The sequence below is a fragment of the Cervus elaphus genome, chromosome 14 (genome assembly GCF_910594005.1).
Source record: "Cervus elaphus chromosome 14, mCerEla1.1, whole genome shotgun sequence".
Taxonomy (NCBI): domain Eukaryota; kingdom Metazoa; phylum Chordata; class Mammalia; order Artiodactyla; family Cervidae; genus Cervus; species Cervus elaphus.
Genome location: NC_057828.1, coordinates 26,425,979 through 26,443,935, shown reverse-complemented (window position 1 = coordinate 26,443,935; position 17,957 = coordinate 26,425,979). Strand labels below are relative to the sequence as shown.

Here is a 17,957-nt window from a genome sequence, read left to right as displayed (position 1 = left end):
AACAACTTTGGGCGGTGGGGGACGGGGAGGAGGGGCGCTAGAGGCGGAGATGCCACAATGGCATCGGATCAGTTCTTTAATGCACAGGACCCTTCCCTTCTAAATCAGAGGTTTATGCATTGACTGAAGCAAGAGATGGGTCCCATTGCCCTCCGGTTGTACTGTATTCCAAGTCTCCATCCTTAAACCACCAATGCAAATTCTTGTCCTAAACTTGGGGACACAGATACACACCCACTGAGCATAAAATCTCAAGGAGAGTAAATGTTGAGCTTTGCTTATTACATAACATAACTCTTCAAGGGCTTCAGCTGTCCAGTTGTGTTTTCTGCTTTTGTTCTTGCTTTTGGACTCTGAGCAGAATAACGCACAAGTTAATTGCTCTGTGGATTTGGGACCCCCTTACACACAATTTTAAATACTTTTTCAAACAAAGGAAAGGATGGACATAATTAAATATTCACAGTCAAAATGAGAAGAAAACTTAGCTTACTCAGCTCTCAGGATGTGAGAGGTTTGCAGCAATGTAGGAATCTGAGTATATTCTGCCTGTCATTCTGCCAGCCCAAGATTTACAGACTGCTGGGCCAGCGCTTGCATTTAGTAGTGGGTGCAGGCCTTCTGTTCCTTGTGGATGCTATGTACTAGAGTTTAGGACTCTAGAGAACACACACACGTCCCTTGGATTATTCTAAATAGGCCATAATGCCCTTGTTCTGGAGACTTTAATATTCCGGAAGTTAATATAGTTCCTGAGTTTTTAAATGTAGTTAGACTTTGATAGGGGTTAGGAAAGGTGAATAACAATGTGGTGGGACCACAAAGTCCATAGCCACTTGATTTATTCCTTTTCTCATTTCCCAGGTGAAGCAGACTCACAGGTGGCCATCTCTTTATGTGGCCATAGCCCTGCCCTTGACCTCTTGCCAACAGGACTGGTTTTGGAGCTGCAGACAGCCTTTTGGGTCTGGTCTCACTTAGCCTTTCTTCTCACAGAGTTTCCCACATATTTCTTTTATCCCATGAATAGGATATACCACTTCACATACATGTACCTCCTCCCTCCCTCTTTCTCTCTCTCTCCCTCTCTCTTTCTTACACACACACGCACACACACACACACACACCCAATCACTGGGGATCTTAGAGATTGGGGTGAAGGGCACGACAGGCAGTTTGGGGTTTTCTGCTGATGTAAAAAGCTGTATCTCTGTCTGTCCAAGTCATCTCTCCACAGTCAGCCAAGAAAACCCTCAGACCTCATGAGACATAATGATAGAACCCATTTCCACGTGGCATTTATAACATAGACTCACATATATGTGCAGTGAAGTCATGTCCTCGTAAGAAGAAGTTATGAGAGACCATCTTAACATGGAAGCAATTTAGTACTTCATTCAACAGGTTTCTGTGTGGTAGCCAGAACCACTCTCACTTCTCCTCCACATATTAGTCACTTGCCTTGTAGAAGCTGGATTTGCTGCTTGAGTTATTAAATCTGAATAGCTGAGATTTGACTTCTAGGGAGTGAGTTGAATGTTAAGGTAGGAGAAGCAGGTGTGGGTGAAAATTGTATGTTAAAAAACAACTCTGCTGTTGAGAGGGAGAGAGAAAGGGCATTCCCAGAAGAATGTTTATCTAGACAAACAAAGCTTTCCTTTCCTTTGAGATAATATTCCCAAGTTAGAGCATGGGTTCTAAGAACAGAGGAGGGACTTAATTACTCCCAGATTAAGAGGTGGGAGTGAGAAGGAATCCTCTGAAGGGAGAAGATTCTCAGTTTAATGTAGATAGAGCCCAAGGGTTGTCCCCATCTCAGTGGTGCCAGTTCTGCGCTTCCAAAATTGAGACAGCTCTGAATTTAAGGGCGGAATCCTGCCAATCCTGTTAGAGCTCAAGTCCCTGCATCACCTCATCCCTCAATGAGCCTGCTTCATACCAAAAGTTGGTTCTCTACTGACACCTGCTGGGCCATCCCTGCATCGCTGTCTTGCAGCGCCCGTCCTGTGCCAGCACCATTGCTGTGATGAGAGCTGACTCTTCCTTTTGCAAAAATGCAGGTTTCTAAAATTGGCTTGGACCAGCAGCTGCTTCCTTCCATATTGCCGACAATATGGAAAGATCTTGTAGGATGTCTTTGAAATCACCAGACAGGGTGAGGGAAGTTGTCAGCCTTCAGTTCTAATACCTTATATTTTACAGATCTCAAGGCCAGCTCACATTTATTATCTTACTTATTTTCTAAAATAACCCATTGTAAGAATGAAGAGGAGGTATTATTATCCCGATGTGAGTTTAGGAAGTTGCTCCTCAGAGAGGTTAAGTGGCTTGTCTAAGGTCACATGGTTAGGAAATGGTGTTGCAGGGAGCAAAGGCTACATTTTCTGACTCATCAGCCAGAGCTACGCCCCTTGGCCAATTTCTTTAGGGGAAATGGTTTATTCAGAGGAAAAGCTCTCTGCCCTCCATCTGAATGTGCATCAGTTTCAGGCAAGGGGCTAGAGTGTATAATTGTGTCTAACGCGGGAGGTGTCACAGGAACACTGTTAAACAAGAACAGACTAGTGATCACACCACTAAATTGTGATTAGAGGTATTTGGAAGACCCTGGGTTCACATTGTTTCTCTCCCCTTCTCCTCAAGGTAGCTGAAATTCTACTCTTGGAAGATTTTCCTCTTTGGAGATGAGGCATTTTACTATAAATTCATGTATCTGATCCTTTTCATTGTGCACCAATCTGAGGGCAAAAAGCCTTTGCGGGCGGGGAGGGGACAGAAGGAGACTGTGAGCATGACAAGCAGACAAGGGCCCAGGCCTTAGTGGAGCAGAGGGAAGAGCGTGAGAGCATTGGGCAGGGGCTCCTTGCAGGAAACTAAAGAAGGAAATTGCAGAATGGATTTCTTTTTAATTTTTATTGGCATATAATTGCTTTACAAATTTGTAGTTTCTGCTGTACAATGAAGTAAACCAGCTACATGTATACATGCATACACCCCACCCCATCCCACCCCTTCTAGGACATCACAGAGTACCAGGCTGAGCTCTGGTACTATGAGATATGCAGAACCTTCCGACTAGCTGGCTATTTTACACAGGGCAGTATATATATGTCAGCCCTAATCTCTCAACTCATCTCACCCTTCCCTTCTCCCCCTGTGTCTACATGTCCTTTCTCTATGTCTGCATCTCTATTCCTGCCCTAGAAATTGGTTCGTCTATACCGGTTTTCTAGACCCCACATATATGCATTAATATTAGAGATCTGCTTTTCTCTTTCTGACTTGCTTCACTCTGCATGACAGACTCTAGATCCATCCGCATCTCTACAAATGGCATTTTAGAGTTCTTCTAGGGTCTGTCCTCTGTCTACAAGTTCTCTAAATAGTGAGAAAGAAACAAAGATGGGTACTTCAAACCCCAGAGCTCTGCCATTCATTTTCCCCCAGCAGCACCAAATAGTTCTATAGGATTTCAATGCCCAACTGAAATACACACAAAAAAGATAACCTTTCACTTCTGGATCCCAGAGATAGAGCAGTATAGCTGTATTCTAGTTATTTGATGTTCTTTTATATGAACCTTGGGTATTAAAAAGTGACTATAATACTCTTTTCATGGATCTTAAAAGAGAATCAGAATCATAAGGAAGTAGAAAGGCAAGTCTAGGGTCACAAAGACCCCAGTGGAAATGGGATCTTCCTGCTAACCAGTATCCACCTACCTCAGCCTGGTTACAGAAACTTTGTTCCTGAGAGAAATAGGGGTGGCCTGAAGTGTAGATGGAGGTAAAGCTGGGGAGAGAGGATGAATTCAAAAAGTTTAGAAGATAGAGTAGACAGGATACTCAGTGACATCATTTAAACCGTCCCTGTTAGAGCACATACTGTATTAGAACATGGATATAACCACATTCAATCACAAATTCGTAGATGGGGTGCTTGATGAGAATTTAACACTCAGCTTTATGGTTTGTTTTTTTGTGTGTGGCTGCTTCCTCCCTTGGGAGACGCTGACAAAATTTTCATGTTTCTTCCAAGTGATGAGTTGTGTTTGAATTTATACTCTTGAACTCAGGTTCTCACTGTTCTGTTTGTAATCAGACTCAGATAAATAAGCTGGTAGGTTCAAAACAGAAGTATTTACAAAAGCCCAATTTGATAATTTGGGGTGGCCATGAGCCTGTTGGGGAAGGCAAGGTTTGTAACATAATTGTATTTCAGTACCCTCATTTTGTAGAGAATAGAATACAATTAATATTGACTTCCCAGGTGGCTCAATGGTAAAGAATCTGCCTACCAATGCAGGAGATGCAGGAGATGTGGGTTCGATCCCTCGGTCGGGAAGATCCCCTGGAGGAAGGCATGGCAAGCCACTCCAGTATACTTGCTTGGAAAATCCCATGGTCAGAGGAGCCTGGTGGGCCACAGTCTATGGGGGCAACAAAGAGTTGAACACAACTGCATGCTCCCTGTCCACCACCACCAGGGATTTAATCTTCAGGAGGTTTATCTTATTATTCATTTAGTTGTTAGCCTTAACAGTGCTTTACCAGTAAAGTGAGAAATCCCAACGCTCAGAATATATGAGTCCTCTTGGTGATGAAGAAGAAACCAGTACAGAGCCAACTGTCACTTTAGAACATGAGTTCTTCCCTTGATGGGCCCCACTGTGTTATTTCTTCACTGTGTTTTTTCAGAATCCACAAAGGAAAGAAGTTTTATTTCAAGAATGCTAACATTTAGACCTCTTTGGTGGTCCATTGGTTGAAAATCCGCCTGCCAACGCGGAGAACGTCGGTTGGATCCCTGCTCCGGGAAGATCCCATGTGCCCTGGGGCAGCTAAGCCCACGCCCCACAACAGAGAGTAGCCCCTGCCGGATGCAACTCGAGAAAGGCTGCATGTAGCAATGAAAACCCAGTGCAACCGTAAAGAAATATTTTTTTAATTCCTTAAAAGAAAAGAACACGAACATTTCAGATGCTCCCCCAATATCACCAAATGGGAAACCGTGTAAGCAGAAAATGAACGCAAAGATGAAGCTGGCCCGCACAGGTGACACACGGGTTGACTCTTCTTTCCCACGTGGAAGAGGGTGAATGGCTGACAATTCTCCACCTAATTCAGGTGCAGGCTCTCCTAAAACGTTGGCTTGGCGTTGAGTTCACATGAATAACTCCCTGACTCTTCTGTGTATATGGAGCCCCCTACTCAAACCCTCTACTTGTTTGTTGCACTTGTACGTCACACCGGACCTGTCCCAAACTGAGCTCATTATTTATCTTCACAAACTCTTTCGCCTCCGAGCTTCTTGGTAAAGGCACCACAGCCTCTGTTTGTTTTTTTAACCCAAATCTGATAGTCACCCTGGACTCTTTTTCGCTCATTCGTCACATTTAATCAGTCTTCCAGCTCTCGAGGATATCAAAAACCCTTCCACTTCTCTCTGTGCCCTGACCCCCACCTCAGTCCAGCCACCATCCATCCTCCCCTAAACTATCATGGAGCCTCCTACTGGCCTTCCTGCAGCCTCCCCCTTTCAGTCTGCTGTCTATTCCACAAACCAAGGGATCTACTAACAACTCATTTTTAACCATATCCCTCCTCTATCCAAAGCCCAACAGTGGCTTTCCGCTGCCCTTAGCATACAGTCTCTAATCCTACACATCTCCTCCAATGCTCTGCGTGATTACAGCCCTGGTCACTGGCCCAGCCCCATCTGGTTCCACCGTCTTCACCTTCTGGATGAAGCTGAGTTAGCCTTCTCTAGGTCCTGTGAGCACACCACACCTTCTCTACTGTGGGGTCTTTGCAGGACGTTGTCCTCACTAAACCTCTGTGTAGCCCACTCATTTACCTTTCAGCTGTCCGTGTAAAGGACGCTTCCTCAAGGAAGGCTCCCCCGATTTCCCAGCTAAGTTAGGCCTGCTCCTCCTTTGGTCCAGCCTGTAGGTCTAAGTACCTCTTGGAAGTGGTCCTCATCACATTTTTTTTTTATATTGTAGTGGTTTTTGTCATACATTGACATGAATCAGCCATGGATTTACATGTATTCCCCATTCTCATCACATTTTTAATCATTTGTTTTCTACCTGTCCTCTGCTTCTCCTCCAAGGACAGGACTTATGTTTATGTACCTAACAAAGTGCCAGATACATATTAGGTGTTGAAGAAACATTTGTGGACAAGTTTATGGTTGAAATAATGAGTTGGCTCCTTGGTTCCATATCTCAATTGATTCATCTTAGTCTCTCCCATCTACTCCCGCCCACCCATTCTCTTGCCTTTGTTCCTTTCTATGTATGAAACTAAGTCAATAGAGAGGTGGGAAGCAATGCTCCCTTCACTCGTTTTACTCATAACTTGACACTTTCCTTTTTTCTTACCACTGAATGGGGCTGTTGACTTAGTGGGAGAGTCTGCTTCCTCACTCATGGGTCTTCCGCTTACCCAAGATATTTGGCTTTATACAGCAGTACCAATAGACTGCAGAAATATGAAAGGCAAGAGGTTAAGTAAGTCCCCTTCTCTCTTTGCAATCAGTTTCATAGAACATTGAAGGTTATGAAAAGTTTTCAGTAGTATAGGAAAATGCACTACATGTTCAAGTATTTTTATTAGCATTATGAGCTGAACTCTACTAATACATGCATATGCATAGAGAAAAGATAGGTGGGTATCACAATGAACATCTGTTATCTTTTTATTTGTTTATTTTATTTATTTGCTTGTTTGGCTGCACCAGATCTCAGTTGTGGCACACAGGATCTTTGTTGCAGCATGTGGAATCTAGCTTCCTGACCCGGGATCGAACCCAGACACCCTGCGTGAGAGTTCAGAGTCTTAGCCACCGAACCACCAGGGAAGTCCCCATCTGTTACTTTTCTGATCAGTCTAGCATGCTCCCTTTTGGAAACAACCCAACTTCTTCCCCAGAGTTTGAGTTGTAAATTATGGGACCCTGCACGGGACAAGTATGTGACAAGTTTATGAGAGTGGGACCAATCAGAGTCCTTTTCCAAGATGGATGGAGATGATGAGAAACAGGATCTCTCCCTTTCCCCAGAATTACCAGTTCAGAGAAAAATACATGTCTGGATGCCCAGCTTGCCATTAGGAGAAGAAAACCTATCCGAGAGAAAACCCAAGAAAAATTGAGAGACAGAGGCTTGAATGTCAGCATCTAACGTTCTGTGTGCTGCTGGGTGGGATTCACGGCCTTCCTTTGCAAACTACACTATCATGCTATCTATTTCCAGGGTTTTGTTGCTCCTGTTGAAAATCGTGGGCTTTTATTTGATTTTTCCTCCATTTTGTTATTGCTTTTGATTTGGATAACATTCTGTAATGTGAATGTGTGATAATATATCATCCCTATATTGATGGGCATTGACTAGGTTTCTAGTTGTTTCTCCACTATGATCACAATCAATTCTGCAAGAAGCACCATTGTGTGTTGGTCCTTATATACTGATTACTCTATTTCTATTTTTTAAAAAAAGATTCCCAGAAATAAGGTTGCTGGGTCAAAGGGGACATAAATGTATTTTAATTATATTTTAATTAGTTATTTACATAATTAAATACTGTTATATATTTTTATCTGAATATATATGTACACATATTAAGTAGATGTTGTCAGATTGCTTTCTAAAATAGTTGTAACAATTCACATTTCCACTGTTAATTATAACATTATCTTTCTTCCCCACAGCCCTGCCAGTAACAGACATTTTTGGTTCTTTTAAACTTCTGCTAATCCGATAGATATGAATTGATATCTCATTATTATTTCAATTCACATTACTTCTCACGAGGGTGCCCAATTCTCCTATTCTCTTCTTCCATAGATGTTCACAAACTTTAATAATTGCATCTCTAATTGGTAAAAACACGTAACTCTTTGAGCACCCCATTTTCAACATCCCCTTGTCAAGAGGAATCCCAGCTCCACAAGCCCTTACACTAGCCTGAAACCTCTTTCTCTCTCCAGCATTCAGAGCACATGCTTTTCCTTGCCTCCCGTGTTTAGTATCAGGCTGCCCATGATCAGAATTCAATGAGGGCAAAAGTCTGTGTCCGATTCACAAGCGAAATGAAATCCCTCAGTTTATACTCAGGTGTCGGTGAACTACTAAAAATGAATCGCCCTGAATACTTAAAGTATTTGACCAACTAGGTACGGTTTGGAAACAGGCCTAGGAAGGCCTTGATCCAAACCATCTCACCCTCCACTCCACCCTCAGCCTGAACATCCAGGTCACCTTTTTCCACTGCAACTTGAGAGTGGAGTCTATTTTGGTGGCCGGCGGAGCCCCAACTCCACCTCGACGACTCTGGCTCTGAGAATGCCTCTCAGCTTCAGATGTCTCTTTTTCTCTCTCTAGCATCTACCCCGCCTCCCTCCACCCCACCCTTCTCTTCCCAGCAGCCACATGTGATGGAGAATTCACAGGAAAAGTGCAATCTGAGGTGATCAAAGGCTTCCTTGGTGGCTCAGCTGATAAGGAATTCACCTGCAATGCGGGAGACCTGGGTTCGATCCCAGAAGCCCAGGAAGCCTGGGAGTGGGTTTTTAAACACTCTCCAGCAGGAACCCAGAAGCCAGCATCTCAGACGGCAGTGAACCTCAAGCTTTGATGAAGGCATGGTGTGGACAGTTATCCCAATCTGTGGGAAAGTTAAAAAGGTTTCAGCTATCCTCTCTCTTCCTTTGCCCTTCTCTCTCTTCTCCCATCAACTGTCCAATTTAATCATCAAAGTCATGGAGAATCTTCTGAAATTTCTCACAAAATGATCCAAAGTGAAAGTCACCCAGTCATGTCCAACTCTTTGCGAACTCTCCAAGCCAGAATACTGGAGTGGGTAGCCTTTCCACTCTCCAGGGTACCTTCCCAACCCAGGGATTGAACCCAGGTCTCCTGCATTGCAGGCGGATTCTTTACCAGCTGAGCCACAACGGAAGCCCAAGAATACTGGAGTGGGTAGCCTGTCCCTTCTCCAGTGGATCTTCCCGACTCAGGAATCTAACCAGGATCTCCTGCATTGCAGGCAAATTCTTTACCAACTGAGCTACCAGGAAGCCCAAAACCTATTGCCAACAGCCCTGGGTCAGATAGACACAAATAGTGAGTGCTAGTGCCCAACAACGAACTAAGCACTTACAGACATTCTCTCACTTGATTCAGAAAACAAGCCGAGGAAGGAGCTGTCCTGAGTGTTGGGGAAGCAGAGTTTTAAATGCTTAAGTAACTTCCCTAAGGTCACAGGTAAAGTAGTGTACTCTGGATTTGAACTTGCTTTTTTGGCCACTACGGCCCATTCTCATCTCTTCTCCAGCCTTTCTTCTTCTTGTTGTTCTTTCTGTAGATAGAGTCAGGAATTTCTCTCCCAGCCACCATTGCCCCCTGCTCAAGAATCCTCTCCAAGGGGGACTTCCCTGGTGGTCCATTGGCTAAGAATCCACCTGCCAATGCAGGGGACATGGGTTTAATCTCTTGGAAACTAAGATCCCATATGTCATGGAGCAAATAAGCCCATGTCCCACAACTAGAGAGTCTGTGCACCACAACTAGAGTCCACACGCATGACACAGTGAAGGTCCCTTGTGCTGCAGCAAAGACCGAGGCAGCCAAATAAATAAATAAAAATATTTTAAATTTTAAAAAAAGAGAAAATCTTTTTCCTGCATTTCATATCTGAAATTCTCCATCTCCGTTGATTCAGCCAGATTCCCTTCACCAAATCAAGTGTGTTTTCTTTTCCTGCCTGGCCCTCGGATTTCATCTCCTTTCACCGTCCCTTATCCCTGTGCTTCAGCCTCACTGCCCTTTCTGTCCCTACAACACGCTAAGCTCAGTGACTTCGCATTTCCTGTTCTTTCTGCTTAGGACACCCTTCCTTGACTTTTTCTTGACTTGTGCATTTTGTGTCACTCAGAACTGAACTCAACTGTTATCTTATAAAAGAGCATCCTTGCGACTTCCCTGATGGTCCAGTGGTTAGGACTCCATGCTTCCAACGCAGGGGCGTGGGTTCGATCCCTGGTCAGGGAACTAAGATCCCACGTGCTATATCGTGTCGCCTAAAAATTAAAAAAAAAAAAAGGTCATCCCTGAAGCCCACTTGTTACTCTCTATCACACTATCCTATTTTCTTTTCTTTTTTTTTAAAATTTATTTCCATTCATAAACAACTGGAACTGTTTTACTGTTTTTCACACATGTTCATTGTTTATCTGTCTCCACTCAACTGCAAGCTCCATGAGAATAAGACTTTATCTGCCGGGTCACCACTGTTTCTCTTATAAAATGCACCAGGCACATAATATATGTTCAACAGCTTTTGTTGGTTGACTGATAACCAGAGTGCACCTTAGTATCTTGCTCATTCTAACATCTCCGCTGAAAAACGTTCATCCTCCCAAATCTACACCCACCATTTCTTTCACAATTCAGACTAAGCTCACTTGTGAAGATCATCTTGATGAGTCCCTCCTGATGACACCTGTTCAATGTCCCTTTTGTAAAAATCTACAGAAGCTCTGATTCCATCCTCACCACTTTCTCATGTGTCACTTTTCAGATGCCTTGCTGTTTTCAGATGTCTTATACATCCTATTTCCTAGGGGTGCTCTTTCTCTAAATATTTCAAGGAGATGAAACATACTAGGTAGTTTTAAAGGAAAATATAGATGTAGCTATCAAAACAGTGTATTTATAGCTTTGAATGCTCTGATTTGCAATGTTTTAGTTTTCTATACGATATCACAAATTCCCACCAATTTATTGGTTTAAAACAAAACATCTGTTATTAGACTACCAAGGTTCTCAAGGCCACTCTTTTAATTCTGTAATTGATCTTCCATGGACTTGACATTTTCACACGGTTTTCAGTTGTTTTCCATTTTCTTTACCTAAACTGCTGTTTCTTGATGTTCACTCATTTCTTCCTGATGACATTTTAATGTTTTTCTACTGGTAGCTGTGAACTTTTATATATTGAAGATGCCTTATGACTTTTTTGTCATAGTCCCTTATCCCAGTTATGTGACTTGCCTTAATTTGCTTTATCCCTGTCCCTTAACCTCCATGAGAGCTTGGGACCTTGCTATACAAGCCCAGGGTCCAAAGGGTCCATGTCAAAGGTCCTCACAGCCTCTGCTACACTCCCTGCACTTGGGGAACCACGCTTCCCTCCTCGTCAGCCTTGTCCAGTGACATCTGATTTCCTGTGCTTCCTCTTGTAGTCTAAGGTTACATCTGTATATAGCAGTAGCCTGCTGTGTCTACTTGCAGACCTAGTTTCCTGGCGACTGAGTGAGTCTGCTTAGTTTCAGATTCAGCTATTCTCAGTTAACCTCTCAAGGCTGAACTGAACACGTCAAATATGTGAAACAAGGAGAGGGGACAGTGACCCTTAATCTATCCCCAGACAAAAATCTGTGGCCAGTCATTTGATGAGTTTGGTAGTCACAACTCATTACAGATGGCCTTGAAATATGTTTAGTACAATTGTTTAACGCATTTGATTGTTGTTTAACAAATTAAATCATTGTTTAACAAATAAACACAATGTTATTCTTGTGTCTATTGAATTTTTAAGTAATTCTTTTTAATGCTCTCAATAGTGTTTCACTATGAGAGCTGTTTGTTTCTTTGAAGCTGGAATGTCTTAGTACTTTTCTAATATAGACATTATCTAATAACTGTAGAAAATGTAGGTTTTATGGAAATATCACAGAAAACAATGTAACTTCACTCGTATGAACAGAGACTGTAAAAGGGGGAGTATAATCCAGAAGAAAGGAATGTAAGATTCTCAAAGCAAACTCCACACTTAACAATTGTATTTACATAACCCCAGTGAAAGAAAGGAAGATGCCAACATGGGTATATGAGGAGGAGGGATGCTCTTCAATAGGTTTCAATTTTTAAAACATCATGTACCAAAGCTTAAAGTTACCAAGATCAAGACCAAAAGAGTGGTAGGAATTTTCTAAATGTAGTTGCAGAATGGCTAGAGCCCATGGTGAAATTAGATTTCTAAGAAAGAAAGAAAAAAAAAAATAGGACTTCTAAGTCTGTGTCTAAAAAGGATGAAAAAGCACCAGGCATCAGTGAAAATCATGTGATATCAGCTGATAACAAAGAGAAATCAGAAGTATTCAACTCATTTTATTCACATCTTCAGGGAGAATGATTTTCAAATTTTTTAAAGCTAATGTAAAGTTGGAGTTCCAATACAGTATACTCTTCTATGATCTCTTCTTCCTTGGAGGTACTTAAAAAAGTAGTTACCTTAAATTAGTTCAGTTCTTGAGCCTAGAAATACTATATCCCAAAGTGCTAAAAAGCATTCAGATATGATATTAAATAGTTGCTAACTATATTGTTGGGAAATTGTGAGGAATGGGAGAGGTACCAAAATCTAGAGACAAAAATTAGCCCAAATTTTAAAGATTTTTAAATGTTAGACTGGTAAAGATGATGGTGTACTCTAGGTAAGTTGATAATTTGTCTGATTTTGAAAAACATGATTCCATATGAAAGAATATGGATTTTTAAAAGAACAAGTCATGTCAAACTCATAACATCTTTCCCTAAAAAGTTATTAACTTGATAGAATAATTCATTCATTTCATTCACAAATATTTATTGAGCCAGGTTTTACACACCAAGAACTCTTCTAAGCAACCTAGCAGAACAAAACAGATAAATCCTTGCTTAAAAAAGCATGCATTCTACTGGTGTAGCAGGCAAAAACTAAATCAATATGTCATATGTATTAATGATGATAAATGCTGTGGAGAAAAATAAAGCTGGGTAAGGGGTTAAACATAAAAGAAAGTGAAAGTTTCTCAGTCTTTACGACCCCATGGACTGTAGCCTGCCAGGCTCCTCTGTCCATGGAATTTTTCAGGCCAGAATACCCAGAGTGGGTAGCCATTCCCTTTTCCAGGGGATTTTCCCAGTAGGAGAATTGCATTTTGATAAAAGCAAAACATTCAAACAATATATTTTAGGACAAGATGGTGAAGTGTGGATTAATGATGTGATGCTCCTGGTTGAAGCTTTCAACCAACCCTGCCACACAGTCGTTGACATAGACAAAAAAAGGTTGGTTGAAGAATACGCCTCAGACTATTTCTGGTCCAGTCCTGATCAATGCTGCTATCTATGATTTGGAAGGAGATATAGAAGGAGCTTTATCAATGTGCAATGCAACAAAGCTAGGAAGAAAATTGAACAAAACCAACAGAAAGCCGAAAAAAGGGCAAAATAATGGTATAAGACCTCTGAAAATTCACTCCCTTATAAGAACAGCAAGAATACAGGCAAAAATGGCCACAATAAAAATTTTCAGAAATTAACCAAAACCTTGCAATAATTTGAGAAATATTTGAGAAAAATAGCTGAATCTTGTTAGTAACAGTGTGATTTGTGGCACTTTACCTTGCCATATTCGGAACCCCTTCTCCTCATTTATGCAATAGCCATGAAAACCAATAACTTCGCAACCATACTACAATGAAAACCAGCAGCCTAGCAGCCACTTGACTAAGTTAAATAACTTTGGACTTCCTCCAAAGTCCTATCTCCAGAGAAATGTCACTATTTGACCTCTCTGGCAGTTTACTGGAAACCTCCACTCACAGGTGGAGAAGACAATGGCACCCCGCTCCAGTACTCTTGCCTGGAAAACCCCATGGACGGAGGAGCCTGGTGGGCTGCCGTCCATGGGGTCGCTAAGAGTCAGACACGACTGAGCGACTTCACTTTCACTTTTCACTTTCCTGCATTGGAGAAGGAAATGGCAACCCACTCCAGTGTTCTTGCCTGGAGAATCCCAGGGACGGGGGAGCCTGGTGGACTGCTGTCTATGGGGTCGCACAGAGTTGGACATGACTGAAGCGACTTAGCAGCAGCAGCAGCCACTCACAGGACTGACCTTTTTTTCCCTAATATTTTCTCTTTTTAAAAAATTATACAAGTTTTAGGTGTAAAGCATTATAGTTCTTCATCTATATACACTACAGAGTGATCACCATTACAAGTCTAATTAACATCTATCATCATACATTTGACCCCTTTCACCCACTTTGTCAACCCGCTAACCCCCTTTCCTTCTGGTAACCACTAACCTGCTTTCTGTGTCTGTGAGTATGTTTTGGTTTCATTTCATTTGTTCATTGGCTTTGCAGGTTTTATTTTTTTTTAAGATTCCACATATGAGTGAAATCATATGATATTTGACTTTCTCCACCGGACTTATCTCACAGAGCATAATAATCTCAAGGTCTATCTATATAGTCATAAATGGCAGTATTTCATTCATTTTTATGTTTGAGAAGTGAAGGGTGAAAGTCGCTCAGTCGTGTCCAACTCTTTGCAACCCCATGGACTGTATGGTCCATGGAATTCTCCAGTCCAGAATACTGGAGTGGGTAGCCTTTCCCTTCTCCAAGGGATCTTCCCAACCCAGGGGTCGAACCCAGGTCTCCCGCACTGCGGGTGGATTCTTTACCAGCTGAGCCAAGAGGGTAGGTATTTAATTTTCTTTGAATGCCTTGTAGAATTTGCCACTGAAGCTATCTAGGCCTGGGTTTTTGTTTGCTGGTAGTTTTTTGATGTGCTCCAATCTTCTTATTCCTGGAGGAGGAAATGGCAATTCACTCCAGTATTCTTGCCTGGAAAATCCTATGGACAGAGGAGCCTGGCAGACTACAGGCCATAAGGTCACAGAGTTAGACACAAATGAGCAAGAGCAATTGCCTCTTTAGCAACCCAATTTTCAGTTTCCTATCCAGATTTTCTATTTCTTCATGATTCAGTCTTGGGAGATTGTATGTTTTCAGAAATTTATCCATTTCTTCTAGGTTGTCCAATTTGTTGGCATATAATTGTACTAGTCTCTTATGATTTTCTTGTATTTCTGTGGATTCAGTTGTAATTTTCTCTCTTTCACTTTTGATGTTAATTACTTGAGCTCTCTTTGTTTTTTCTCTTGTTAACCTAGCTATTTTTTTTTTATCAGTTTTGTTTCTCTTTTCCAAAAAACAACTCAGTTTCATTGATCTTTTCTATTTTTTTAAACTGTCATTGATTTTTTTTTTTCTTTTTACTTTGATCTTTATTATTTCCTTCCTTCTACTAATTTTGGACTCGGAGTTTTTTCTAGTTCTTTTAGGTGTAAAATTAGATTGCTTATTTGGGATTTTTCTTTCTCCTTGGGGTATGGCTCTTTGCTATGAACTTTCCTCTCAGAACCACTTTTGCCATACATTTTGGTACATCATGTTTCTGGTCTCACTTGCCTTTGATTTCTCCTTTGGTTTCTTTGAGGAACATTGTTTACTCAATAGCATGTTGTTTAATCTCCATGTTTTTATGAGTTTTCCCTTTTTTTCCTTGTGGTTGATTTCTAGTCATAACATCATGGTTGGAAAAGATGTTTGATGTAATTTCAGTCTTCTTAAATTTATTGAGACTTATTTTGTGACCTAACTTGTGATCTATTCTGGAGAATGTTCCATGTGCTCTTGAAAAGAATGTGCATTCTGCCATTTTTTGGATAGAATGTTCTGCGTATAAATCTAAGTTTATTTGGTTAATGTGATTGATCCACATCTTTATTACATATTTACCTTATCCAGTGAAATGTTTATTTTTTATTATAAATTGGTGCTACTTCTTTTCAGGTTAAGGAAATCCCTTAATATATCTTGTAGGGTTATTTTGATGTTAGTACACTCCTTTAGCTTTTGCTTATCTGGGAAACTCTGTTTCTTTGTGGATTCTGAATAACAACCTTAATGTGTAGAGAATTATTGGTTGGAAGCTTTCTCCTCACAGCACTTTGAATATGTCATGCCTCTCTCTTCTGGTATGTAAATTTTCTGCTGAAAAATCTGCTATAGCTGATGGGATCTTTCTTATATGTAACCACTTGTTTTTTCTCTTACTGCTTTTAGGTTTCTCTCTTTTTCCTTAACTTGTGCCATTTCAATTATAATGTGTCTTGGCATATCTCTTGGGTTCATCTTATTCAGAAAGCCAGAAACCAGTAGGATGCCATATTCATCATGTAGAAACAAAAAAAAGATTTTTAAGAAAGAACTCTGTGTCAAGCAAAAATATCATTTAAAATTAAGTAGAAATTAAGCTATTTCTAGATACATAAAATATGAGACAATCATTGCTATCAATCATGCCTTACAAAAAATACTAATGGAGATCCTTCAGAATAAAATGAAAGTTTTTTTCATGTTTAAAAATGCACATGAAGAAATAAAGAGCAATGGTAAAAGCAACTACATGCTGCTGCTGCTAAGTCGCTTCAGTCGTGTCCAACTCTGTGCGACCTCATAGACGTCAGCCCACCAGGCTCCCCTGTCCCTGGGATTCTCCAGGCAAGAACACTGGAGTGGGCTGCCATTTCCTTCTCCAATGCAGGAAAATGAAAAGCAAAAGTGAAGTCACTCAGTTGTGTCCGACTCTTAGCAACCCCATGGACTGCAGCCTACCAGGCTCCTCCATCCACGGGATTTTCCAGGCAAGAGTACTGGAGTGGGTTGCCATTGCCTTCTCTGAAAAGCAACTACATAAATAAATATAAAAGACAGTATAAGTGTAATTTTGGTTTGTAACGTTTTTCTTTAACTTATTTAAAAGATAACTGCATAGACCAATAATTAGAAAGCTATGTTGCAGGTTTACAGTGTATAAGATATAATTTGTATGACAATGATACCACAAAGGAGAGCTATTTAAGATCAAAGTTTAGGTATATTATTGAAAGTTAAGTTTGTAATAATTCAAATTAGGTTACTAGATTGTTATAAATTAAGATGCTAACTGTAATCCTGAAGGTAACCAGTAAGAAAAGAACAACTATAAATATATGAAACATATGTATATACAAGAGAATTAAATGGTGTAGTAGAAAATGTCTAACAAAAAATAAGAAAGAAAAATATGGCATCAGTGGAGGAATAGAGGAACAGAAAAAATTTATGACATGTGTAAAACAAAAACAAAAGGGAGATGTAAATCTTGCCTTATCAGTAATTATATTAAATGGAAATGGATTAAATACTCCAATAACATGGCAGAAATTGGAAGAACAGATTTTTAAAAGCATCATTTACCCATGCTGTCTACAGAAGACACATTCAAGATTCAAAGACACAAACAGGTTGAAAGTTTAAAAGTTGAAAAATATACACGTTATTTGAATAACACCAAAATGATACGGAATGCCTATCAGCCAAAACAGATGTTAAGGCAAAAGTTATTACTAGAGCTAAAGAAAGACTTTTTACAATGATAAAGTGTCAGTCTATCAAGACATAATTATAATCACATATGCAGTTAACAGTAAAGCCCCAAAATATGTGAAGCAAAAGCTGGCAGAATTGAAGGAAGAAATAAATAATTTAACAGTAATAGGTGGGGCTTCAATCCCACATTCAACAAAGGATAAAACTAGACAGAAGATCATTGAGAAAACTAAAGATTGAATAACACTATAAATCAACCAGGCCTAACAGACATCTATAAAACACTCAAGCCAACAACAGAAGAATATACATTCTTCTTAACTGTACATGGAACATTCTCCAAGATAGATAATGATAGGCCATAAAACAAGTCTCAATACATTTAAAAGGATATAAGTCATAAAAAGTACGTTCTCAAACCACATGAAACTAAAAATCAATAACAGAAAGAAATTTGGGGGATTCACTAACATGTAATAATTAAACAATACACTCCTAAATACCCAATGAATTTTTTTAAAAAATAAATCACAAGGGAAAATAAAGAATATTTTGAGATAAATGAAATGGAAATACAACATACCAAAATTTATGTGTGCATGCTCAGTCACTGAACTGTGTTTGATTCTTTGAGGCCCCATGGACTGTAGCCCACTAGTCTCCTCAGTCCAGGGGAT

The 17,957-nt window shown here is 40.5% G+C and overlaps 1 non-coding gene across 1 annotated transcript; it reads left to right on the top strand.

The window, feature by feature from the left end:
* Positions 1–9,982: 9,982 nt before the first annotated feature.
* Positions 9,983–10,054, top strand: TRNAW-CCA. Its single transcript has one exon. It is a non-coding gene; the product is annotated as a tRNA-Trp (tRNA).
* The last annotated feature ends 7,903 nt before the right edge of the window (positions 10,055–17,957 follow it).